At 41.0% G+C, this 12,313-nt stretch overlaps 1 protein-coding gene across 3 annotated transcripts in view; it reads right to left on the bottom strand.

The window, feature by feature from the left end:
• LOC126760257 (uncharacterized) overlaps window positions 1-12,313 on the bottom strand; it is a 460,595-nt gene that overhangs the window by 47,458 nt on the left and 400,824 nt on the right. For all 3 annotated transcript variants that reach the window (XM_050475749.1, XM_050475751.1, XM_050475752.1), the window contains one exon: window positions 7,309-7,346. The gene's annotated coding sequence lies outside the window, so the exon portion shown is untranslated. The remainder of the gene's footprint in view (window positions 1-7,308; window positions 7,347-12,313) is intronic.

The raw sequence follows: 12,313 nt of genomic DNA, 5'->3' as shown, positions 1-12,313 counted from the left end.
AGACGGACGTGCAACGAGCGCGAGGCCGCACTCTCCAAAGCTGGGCCGGGCTTAGTGTTCAAGTACAGCAGTTTTAGTGTTGTTGCACTATTAACTATCTAACTAGTTGTTCGCAGTTTGGCAGCAACGGGCTCGGAGCGTTGTGCGCAATTGAATTGAATTCGCTTGTAAGTTGTCAGTTGTCAGAATGTCGGCTCAATGCCCGGCTTGCTGGTTGTTTTTGCAATAATGTGCGAGTTGCCGGCACTTTAGTCATTTGCACGTTGGCGGTGAAGTGGCCGCTGCAATATTTGAGTTTACTTTATAGCACTTTAACCGCAAGCGCAGTGAAGTTTATTTGCTCAACTCTTCTTTATTGCTTATAACGGTTGAGAAGCAGTCTCGCATCTCTTGTGTAAGTAAAAAGTGTCTTAAACAAGAGACTGTGTTGGCTTAACCTTGTTTATAGACGTACTGTGTTTAATTTTCGCACAGATTTTATGCCGGTGTACTATCCTTCCGAAAAGAGCACTTCAAGCTCTATGGCTACTGTAGTCGGCAATTACTAGGCAATTACTAGAGCGTAAGACTCCGTGGACCTCTTTTGCTATTATGGAACCATCTGCAGCTAAGTTCCACAGCTCTCAAACAATTCTTCTCTCTTATAGTTTTTTACGCTTCCTTCAATACCGATTTTTAGCTCATCACTATTTTCTTTCCATAACTTTTGTACTCCATAATCTCGTTTTCTTTGTTATCAGTTCCATTTATGATGTCACTCAAACGCTTCTGATTTCTTTTTTAGTAGAAAATTTAGTTTACTCACCATTAGACTTGATTTCGAAATGTTATATGCTCTCATTGTTGCTTACACTCTGCACCCACACGCCTCACATTCTCCGCTGTCGCCTTTTGTTCGCACTGTTGCGCGCTGTATGTTCGCGGGATTAAGTTTTTCATTTTGATTAATGACTTTAATTTGAAGTTCTGCTTACCCAGCGCGCATTGTCCCCATTACCGCCGCTTTATCTGCGTCTACGATTTCAAAATGTCACTGCGACAGTTTTAAATCTTAGAAAAACTTGCATTGGTGTGTTTGAGAGTGCGTTGTCAGCGCCCACCCGCGCCAGCGCCAAGCAACTGTCAGTTGTGTCAGCCAGGAGAACTGACGTGGGTGCGGCTCTTATGCGCTTATAGACTTGTTCTAAGCGCGTACTTCGCGTGGGTTAGCCGCTTTTCGTGTACGTAGATTGATTTATGCCTTCCTTGTTGTGGCTAACCGCGACGGATCGTGTGAGAAAGCAGTGACCGGTGTGCGCTTTTCTTGTTCACTTAATTCTGTTGAAGAGTAAAAAAACCGACTCAGCTTGATTGCAGAATTTCAATCATAAATTACTGGAGTTGTTGGCAGATTTAGGTTAGGTAAAAAGGCTGATATTCATGAGACCACGAATAATTCCGCTTGTACTACTTGAGACGCTTGTCCGTTGTGGAAGGGGTAGTTTCATGGACTTCCTACGTTCCCTACGGGCCCGAAGGCTTACACAACATCGCAAGTGCTGGTTGCTGACCAACGCTTTCTGAGCTCACGCGAGGTCCATAGATCCAGCGCCCGAGTGTACGAGGACAGTGGAATACCTGCCCATTCCCATCCTAATCGGATTTGATTAAGTGTGAACTTTTTATCGCCAGATGTAAGAGTCTAAGAGTTCGGACTCGACGAAGATTGAAAAGCTGGCTCAGGAATATAGTTCCAGTTCCATAAATTTAAAAAACAGCATTGAAAGCATTTCAGAGCCTTTCGCAAGTCCTTTAATACTTTCGTCTGCATAGTTTTTTGTAGTCTGTCTCCTTAAAATGCTGTTATTGACGCTTCCACAGCTTTCCTTTACGGCTCAAGCTCTTAAATTTTGCGTAACTTCCAAAAGATTGGCTTCTCCTAACCAAAGCTAGTGCGTTGGCGTACCGACGAGACACTTTGCATGCGGTCAAGCGTGCTGCGTGCTGGTCGAAAAGTTGCACCATTGCCATTTGTGGCAACTGAACTTCCAGCTGCGGCTGCAGCATATCTATTTCTCGACGTAACCCCGCACAGAGTCCAAGCAGCGCCGTCGTACGGACACTTTACTTTGTGTTGAGTGCCTTTAATGTTGCCACAAATGCCATGCAACAATTATTTGCGAGTCAACAACAGCATAAAAACTTTTGCAAGTTGTGCGCTTTGGATTTGTAGGCGTTGTTGTTGTTTTCTATGGATTGCCGTTGCGTGGGTGAAGCAGGCAGCGCCCATGAATTTGCGGTTGCACGACTGATGAGGCCGCATGCCGGCGTGCTGAGTGTGCCTCGTTTCGGCGGGTGGCGTGGGCGGCTACGGTCTTCGGTCCAAAAAGTTGGCAATTTCAAATGCCATTTTAAATACTTTATAATTCGTCGGTTGGCCCAACAAATACACAGCTGCATGTTGGCCACTTGCTCGAGTACAACACTGCGTTTTTACGTTTCAAGTGGTGTTTGTTGCCTTCGAGTACTTTGACTGTGGCACTTGCGACGTGTATAATACAGCTGCTTGACTCGATTGCTGGCCGACAAAGTTTTCGCCAACTCGCACAAACTGCTTGAATTTGCAACAACAAATTCGGTGTTGTAAAAAAGTATTAAAGGAAAATCAGAAGATTCTTTCAAGTGTGTTTAAATTGTGCGACATCTCTGGACTTTCTTGGACAACGAATTTGGCATACAAGTTTGCGGCGCAATAAATTGATTTTCACACGACGGCGGTGCTAGGATTGCGGAGGCCAGTTACGGCGATTTCTGGGTCAACGGAAGGCGTTGAAGTGCCAACAACTGCCAGATGGCGCTGCAAAGCAACTTTTGCTATAAATGCAATCTTTCATATACATTCTCTATGTTTTATTCCCGACAGTTACCGAAAGTATTGATCTATAACTAGATACGTGCGGTTTTTTTGTTCAAAATATAAAGGACAGAAGGTATAGGATTTTCCGACAGTTTATGGATTTCAGCCCAAATGAATTGTGCCGGATTGGTAGCCAAGAATAAATCAAGTAAATTTTTGATATCCTGCCTTGATGTGAACCGTATTCCAGTGCGGGCCTTCTGCATCGAGCGGAACAAATGGTAGGCAGAAAGATTAAACTCTGTGCTATAAGGCGGGTGAGTCAAATTTGCAAGCCGCTGTTTTACAAATAGTTTTTATCCAGTCTTACAACACGAGACGGAGCTTTGCTGCGTCTTGTTACAAATTCTGGGTCTTTTCCGACAATCGCTCGTTTCAATTTGATGAGCTCTTGTCGACAGGGTTCTCTAATAGTGGTTTCACACGGTTTTAGAAGCTCTCTTGGCTTTAGAAACTCACAACACAGCACCCGCTTTGGTCCTAACAAATACAGATCGCGTTCGTTGCTGGGCCTGACTGGCTAGCTTTCGATACGCACGTTTTTGTGTTGTCGTAATGCTTCCGATTTTCATCACCAATCACAAAAGGACTTCTTTTTGCAACGTTCAAGACCAAATAATTGCCACATTGGAGCGCAAGTTGCCCAAATGGACACTCAATTATAACACGCCACTTTTTGGCAACTTTTAAACTTTATTTCGAACTGTTTTTTGCATTTTCTTTAAATCTAATAACCTTCGCTTTCAGTGCAGTTCGAATTCGCAAGGCCTTAACTTTCTAGCATTACCGCCATTTCCGCCGTTTCCTCGCCAATTGCCGCTTGCCACGGCTTGCTGTGCATTTAAATAAACTCGCACTTTCCACTAAGCACACTCGTATCCACAAGCGAACGCGATTGCAATGGTGGCTTTGCACGACGCTCTTTTCCAACTGCATGCAGACCAACGAGCGACAGGATGTGAATAGGATAATGGTATAAAGTTTTCAATAGAGTCGAATAGCAACTTCCGTGAAGTCGAAAATAAAATAAATAGAAAATTGTACAAAAAATGCAAAAAAAATGCAAAGAGTAAAGCAAACAACAAAAATGGAGCAAAGCTGGGAAAGCAACCCACTTTCGGTAAGCAAAGAAGCAAAGGAAGAGCACTGCAGCAACTAGAATGTGGCACAGTTTACCGCTGCTGCAAGCAGATAAAAAGGCAGGCATTGTTGCAATGGTAAACTAGCAATCGACAGGCGCTTAGAAGCTGGACGTCAACGGTAAAGCGGGTGAGGCAAAAGCAGGCATACAGAGAGGATATACCGAGAGGATTGACTGGCGAACAAAGACACAAATAACTGAAAGCGAGTAAAAAGCGAAAATAAATGGAGTAAATAAAAATAAAGGGAAAAAAATATAAAGAAAAAAAATAGGTGAACTGCGAATAAGCTACTGACCAGCTCGAGCAACACAGCGAGGAAGCAGAGCCACTAAACAAAGTGTGTCGTCCTCGCCGCTAGAACATGCTGAGCGAGGTTTCGGTGCGGTTGGCGGCTGGACAACTTTAGCTGCATACGTGTTTGGCGCGCAGCTCTCCAGCCAATACATGCACGCTGTTGAAAATTATTATTTGTGGGATGTTATACAGTATTTTGTATTTGTGTTGCATGCGGCTGAGTGCAGAAGTTGCTGCGCCTATACGTTGTAGATAACACGCTCAAACTTTATTGACACGAGCAGCAAGCTTTTTATTTCATGCTTTTGTTATTTCTGTTGTTTTGTAGTAGCGCGTTTTTATTTTTGATTTAGTGGCGGTGAAGAAGTTTCGAAATACCGTTAGTGTGTATTGAAATAAATTATGAGCGCGGCAGTTTGATATACGGGCCTAAACTGGAACGTTAAAGGATAGAGACTAGAGTAGAGAGACTAGGCGTATTGAAAAAGGCGCTACATATGTATTTCTTCCATCTCAAAAAATGCGACTGAAATTCTCGACTGGTTTAAAAAATTATGTTTATATAGCAGAAAGTGTCACAATCGCATCTAATTGCAGCCATTATATGGTAAAAAATAGTGTAAAATATTTTTTTCATTTCAAAAAATTAGTATGGAATTCTCGACAGGCTTTTAAAAATATTTTTATATACAAGAAAGTGTGTGGAGCGCAACTAATTGCAGGTATTATGTAGTGGGACTCAGAAAGAGCGCGGAAAAACAACGAAATGGCAGTGCCAGTGATGCTAGTGGCCAATGTTTTCAAAATGCAAGCCTGCAACGTTACCAGCAGAGTTTCAGAACTAATTTTCTTCGTATCAGTATCATTTCTTTCTTAAAGATATTATACAAGTATTTGATTGCTCTTTTCAACAGCTAATTTCTATTCTATATACATATATGCCACCACCCGCTGTCTGCGAGTATATTTCGCACTCGTTGGCACTCGCACTTCGGCACCCTGACTCATGCACCAACATGTTTACCAAGTCAAACAACGAATCATAAAATAATTTTACACAGAACTTTTACTTGTTGGCATTTCAACAAATTTGCACGACAACAACAGCAGCAAGTGCAAAACATGTGCATAAATGCAACATTGTTTCCGACACAAAAATGCAAGAGTGATGAGACACCAGCAAGCCAGCAAGAAAGGCATAAGTTTCGTGCTAATGCATAACTGTAAATGTATGTCAAAAGCAAAAGTCTGAAGAACAGTTGAAGATAAATGACGCCCACAAAAAAAGCGCAAGAGTTGCGCACAAAAACTTGCAGCACACAACTAAAGTGAGGCAATAACTTTGCTTGATGCAGATTTAATTGCATAAAGCATAACGGGAATGTGTGTGGTTGTGTGCGAATGCAAAGTTTTTGAATTTTTGGAATGCCAGAAACTTGTGCATGAATTAAACAAAATCAAACTGTAATTTACTCAAGCCTAATCTGTGGGGCTTGTTGGCAAAGTAATGGTTTTACGCAGGATTGGATGGTTTTACACGCTCTGGCTAGGCTTTAGGGTTAAGTTGGTATGTATTTCATTCTCAGAATGTCTAGTGTAGAATTCAGAAAATTTTCGACGAGTTGGAAGGTTCTTCAGACAGTTTTCGTGTCTTTTCTGCAGTGATGGATGCATTCTCATATCTTTGGATATAGAGATGTATGAGTTTTAGTGTTTCTCTTCGACGAGTTAGCAGTAAAACTCATAATACCGAAGGACAAAATCGGTATGTGGTAGGTCGAAAAACGAATACCATTCAAATCCAGAAAATAATAAGTATTTTCGGTGCCAAAGTACTTAACAATGTTGAGACCACAAAATGAGCGTGTAAGGATAACGTTAAAACTTCGTTCGGTTCTTACTTGTGAAGAAACTTAAGAGAGATGGAGTCTTAATTGACTAATATTCTTAGTAAGAAGTGCTAATATTTTGAGTGTTCTGGAGCAACGAAGTGTTGAAACCTCCTTCATAGTCTTTTGCGCCCATAAAACCAAAGGACAAAATGAAAATGACATTGTTGAACTCGAAGCTCTTGGAATAACATCTAAAACTATAAAATGAGGAGTCTTTTTTGTGCGAAAATGGTTAAGATTGTGGTCGTATAGTCAACATGAGTGTGTATGTGCAAATCTAGCTCTTCTTAAGGTTCGTATTAGTGAAAAGAGATTTCTGAGAAGAAACTTAAGGAAGCGATAGTCTCATATAACTAAAAATCTGAACAATAAATCTAAAGTTTTGAGGGTTTTAGAGCGACAAAACCTCTTGTTGAGACCACTTTCTTAGTCTGTTGCACTCATAAAACCGAAGGAGAAAACCGGAGTGTTTAATACTTCATTCACCAAATAGTGGTCGGGTAACATCAAGAACTGGCTAGACTGGCTAGAAAACAAAGAACATAAGTTCAGAGGTCTTTCGAGTTTCTTATCAAAAAAGCTAACAATTGCTCAGTAAATTATAAAACGTGTTCTCCCAAACTGAGAAACTCATTGATTCGATCCTTCGAACTTCATAATAAAAATGTACTCAATATGGCTCATTTGACTATCGGCGGATATTGCGCTATATTCAGAAGAATTCTAACTATTTTTGTAGAGAAAGATTTAAACCAAAGAACTATATAGAAGAAGCTCATATTTGGAAATCTTTTGTGAGATTAGAAGCTCGTATTTTGAAATATTTTGTCAGATTATGCAACATCTATTTGTTTTGTGAGAAGTGCATATATTACATCATCATCATTTAGTTATGGCCTTGAAATAAACCTAGTACCCTAGATAGCTTGACACTTTGAGGTTATCTTATATTTTCTGTCTAAGTATTTTATTTGTTAAGTCCATATCTCATGAAAATTTTCCCGCGTTAAGACTTTGAAGAGATAACGTGATTTAAGATTTTATGCTGGTAGACTAACTAAAAACAAAGTAGATCGACACTTACCCTTTAAAAAGACAGAAGTTGATGTTCTTCCGCAGAATCTGCAATATAGAAAAAAAGAAGATATTACTTTTATGTGTCTTATCAACATAAAACTACTTGAAATGTCTTGTCTTAATCAATTTGAAATTAAACCAGTTTGAAGAAACCGAGCGAGTGCGTTAAACCGTAATAAAATGTTTATGAACTTTCCACGTATGAATGAGTTTCGTGACAGATAATAACAAATCCAGAGTGGAAAAGCACAAAATCCAAACAAAGGTAGACAAACAAGATAATGCAAAAGCAATGATAGCGAAAGTTGCCACGGCAGGCGCATAAATGACAGCTGCCAAAATAACAAAAACAAAAAATAAAAAATAAAATTAAAAAGAAAAATAAAATTAAATAGAAACCAGCGAAAAACGGCTGCACGAAAAAGTAAAAACAAACTCGTTTTCTATTGGCAGGCAGCGCGCCACAGCAACAGCTGCCACAAACGGCGGCAATTGCCACATTAAACCACTTTCATTTATGCATTAGTGACGACGGCGCAGCCTGATTAAGCCGAAAGTGGTTTGTGATTTATGAAATTAGCCGGACAAAGCGTCGCAAAACAGTTAATAACATTGGCTAATGCTGTAAACTTGCCAAAGCACAAGCTTGAGTGCTTACATACTTTCGTGCGCACTTACGTACGTACTTGCATGCTTGTGCACTTAGCTGCATACTTAGTTACCTAAAGGCCTACAAGACAAGGTAACGTCACACTTGTTGCTTATAAAGTACTTACGAACTTATGTTGCATATATGTACTTATGCGGTACTTATGTATGTACAAGTATGTGCTTAGGTACATATCGTCACCTAAAATGCAAAATAATATAACAACACTTTTCATAAGTTTACAGGCGAAGGAAAACCGATATAATAGCAGCAACTCATATTGAAACAAAATTTGAATTTTGAATTTTGGTTATAAATTGGATATAAATTAGTTATAAATCGGTTATATATTGGTTATATCCCACAGCAAAAGCTGGAAATTTTCTGCTACATATATGTAATGTGATGTAGTGAATCGTAAGCAATAAAAAACTCAATTTTTATGTTTTTGACGATACCTTGTTTTACATTTTAGGTGACGATATGTAGTCGTGCTCTCATATTTAAGCGTGAACTGGCAATTTTATGCGTAAAGGACTAATACACTTAGATAATAATATATTTGAACGCTTAAATGCTTAAGTAATTAGATTCTTAAGAACAAAAAAAAAAGTTTTTTATACAAGAACTTGATTGGGATCGATTAGTTTGTATGACATGTGATCCGATCTAAAGAGTTTCTTCTGATATTACAGCGGTTCATTGAATAATAATCTATGCCAAATTTCGCGACGTTACCTTTTCAATGAAAAAAGTTTTTCAAAGAAGAACTTGATTGGGATCGATCTTCGGATCAGACTTCATATGGTCTCCGACGTTTACTTCTGAGTATGACAAACTTCATATATAAATACTAATGAGTAATAAAGTAAACAAAAAATCAGAAAATGCCAGCGTCTAAAACACTTAAAATTTATTAGAAAAGAAACAATAAACTTAGATATTTGCACAACATAAAAAGGCGACGCTCTCATCTTGAGTCGTAAAAAGGGATTGCTGCTGCCCTCGATTACTTTTCTCATTACAATTTTATTATTTTAGATGAGCATTAGAAAAAATTCTGCCGAACTTCTGGCGCGTTGCTTGGCAACCCAAAAAGTTGACTGTGTCGCGCGCTCGACGCGTTTGACACTTTGCATATCAAGTTCCAACATTGCGCGTATTATGGCGCGGCCGCTGCGAGCTGCCCAAATATATTGTCAGTTATGGCGCGGCTTGCTGTAATGCGAGCAAACGCCAGCGCGCGTCAAAGCACGTCTCGCGGACACAGACACACGCGCACTTGTTGCCAAGCGGTAGCGCGCATTTTTTTCATATTTTTTTTTTTGTAATTTAGCACTAACAGCAGGTGCCGTCGCCAAACTAGAGGAGCGCTTGCGTGGCGTCGCGCACAAAACAATTTTTCTATGTTGCCGCGTAGCGTTTAGTGTAATTAATGCAAATAAAAATATAAACAAATGAAGCGTCTACGCATGGCTGGCTAGCGCGCTGGCGGAGGCGCGTTCAAGCGGCGCTGCGAACAGCGTTACTCGTTAACCTCATGAGTTAATCATCATAAACAGCAGCGTATACCTCATCATCGACCTCAGCTCAGGCAAACCTAACATCATCAGCTTATCCAACATCATGCGTTTATCCGTAATCATCAGCAGCGTTTGCTTCTGACTGCTGAAGAGGTAATTGAACCGTGTCTAACCTTGACTTAGGCGCTGCTCAAGTGCGCTTTATGGCGACTTTGACTTTGTGGTCGCTCGCCGCGTCAGCTGTTGCAAGGCAATTTTTGCTTTTGTTTTTGTTTGTTTACGTCGCTGGCGTTTTTTACCTCACCTCGATGGCTTCTGTGTGCTTGGCGCTGCTCAAGTGCGTAATTGTGCGCAGCTGTTACTGGTTTTTGTGGTTGTTGTTGTAATTAGTGTTGTAAATGTTTGTACAAGGTGCCATAACACTTTGGGCATTGTGTGTGCTTTTGAACTTGAAAATTTATTGACCACTTTTTTCGGCGCGCGTGTGGCAATAAATCGCTTTAAGATGCTTAGTATTTGGGTAAAGAGCACTCGTGGGATCTTAAATACTTTAAATGGATGCAGTAACTTTAGATTGTGGATGAAGTGATGTTAGAGATTGTGGCATGGAGGTCAATGTGTTTGAATAGACAGATGCGGGGACTAGATTAGAGGTTTTAGGCAATGACGGACTGATGAAGAAACCCTGAAAAAGAATAAGCTCGGAATAAGAAGCTGCACAATTTAGGTTAAACAAAGAAAAGGGCATAACTCTTGCCAACAAGTGCGTCTTCGGATTGAATAGGCAATTGAGAAGTAAATTATTCAGCGACCTCTGTTCGAGATGCCTAAAATCACAGTTTTTACAACGCCGTCGTCTGACGGTGGATTGTTTATATTACGGGTTTATGGATATCAGAGAAGCTGCAGTCTCTAACCGGGTATACAGTGTTTATCCGGATTTCGTAAGGTTGATTTTCTTGGGAACCAACCTCCGATTGTATCCGTGTCTGATCGAAACTCAAATTACAGAGTTCTTAGAGCTCAAACACTCTCAGCGTTTTGAATAAATCATCAGCAGAGGGTTTCAAAAATATATCGGAAGTTGGTGTACTAAGGCAAGCCGACTTTCTTCCAAATTTCATACAAGTTTTGATAAATTACAGCCAAGACGGTATACTAAATTTCTAAGCAAAAATAGTAGCCTAGCGGAATCTATGATTATTGCTTTTCCTAATAAAACAACATCAGGCGAGCCTCAATCCAAAAGCAACTACTCTTAAGTTAATGCATCCGCCATACACTTTATGAGAGAGACTAGAAGAGTTTGTAATTACTACCTCAACTTTATAGGCAGCATTTTTTGCACTAAAATCAGTAAAACTTTTCAGCACGTTCTTAATCCGTTACTTCCTCTAAATTCTTAACACGTCGCAACAGGTTTATCCGAAGCGACGACCCACAGTCATTACCCTACTTCATTATTTACACTTTATTATTCTCCATTAACCCCAAACCGTCTTCTTGCTGGTACTCTCTGACAGCTCCATTAGCCGCCGCAGATCTAGGTATACGAGTACGCGGTGGCGCACCCAAAAGGAAGAGAACCAGCGCGAAAAGCGGCATAAAAGCAAAGCTGTTAAGCGCAAGATCGCCAATCATTCGCTGATTCACTGGGCAAGTGTAAGGCCGCGTTGTCGACCGACACGTAAACACATGAACTTCCCACGCCAGCTCGCCAGCTCTTTCGACTCCCCTCACATTAATTACTTAATTACAATTTCCTTTCAGAATTGCGCGCAAACTAAATCTAAGTTAATCTACAGCGGATGTTCTACCTGTTGGACGGCGATGTGGCGCGCAGCCACTGCAAGCCCAGCGCAATCTTCTTGCAATTTGTCATAATTTTTATATGCGTATCGACAAAACCGGCCGAGCCGACTGACCGACTGGGCCGTACGCTCACTTAAAGGCTGAATGAAAATCGCATGAACGCACAAGTGAGCAAAGTGAGACGCGTACAGGCGGTGCGGGGGGCCATCCGGAATGTAGCCAGCCTGTTGGCGCTAGAAAGTTGCGCGTGAGATGCTATTGACCTCGACGGCAGTAATGAATGACAGCGGAGCGTTGCAAAGATTAATAGCGCAGCTGTGCGCGGCGCGCGTTGCCGCTTTAATTGGTCCATAATTGCGGTAATACGCAACGATATGCGCAAATTTGTGGTAGCAGCCGTAATTTCGACTTTAAAGCGACCGTTTTTTAGGGGAAAAATGTGAGACGTTTAATTTGTGGCTGCCGTATGAAGTTTGAGGAGTGTGAGCGCAATATTTATGTGATTATAATATCGAAATGAAAGCAGCAGTAGCTGCAGCAGCAGTGGAAATGCCAACGACCAGGCGCAGGCTGTAGAAAGAGTGGATTTGCAGATCGCAATGGGAGCACCGCACAAATCAACAGCTAATTGGCATACGTTTGAGGTGTGCCATGGAATTTCAAGTTTTACAGCTTCGCGTCAAAAAAAAAAATAGAAAAAATATGGCGCGTTTACCAGAAGCTGGTGGCGACAAGCGCACATTTACAGCTTACTGCTCAGCGCATTTTCAGCGCTTATGGCAGACCGCAAACAGGCTGCTGCTACTTAGCAATCACATACTCGTTTATTGGCCCGTATGTAGGCTGCTTGTGGCATTAAAAAAACAGCGCTGACAATTTAAACACGAGCTGGAGTGCATTAGAAGCTGTGGCAGCCCACAGAAACCGGCTTGACGTGTTGCCGCTGTGCAAGAAAAGTTGAAATGTTAGATGCAGGCGTGGTTATATGTGCGGCAAATGTGCAACAAGCAATGACAAAAAAAAAAACT

Source organism: Bactrocera neohumeralis, chromosome 5 (assembly GCF_024586455.1).
Source record: "Bactrocera neohumeralis isolate Rockhampton chromosome 5, APGP_CSIRO_Bneo_wtdbg2-racon-allhic-juicebox.fasta_v2, whole genome shotgun sequence".
In the NCBI taxonomy this organism is placed as follows: Eukaryota; Metazoa; Arthropoda; class Insecta; order Diptera; family Tephritidae; genus Bactrocera; species Bactrocera neohumeralis.
This window is presented reverse-complemented; position numbering and strand designations above follow the sequence as displayed.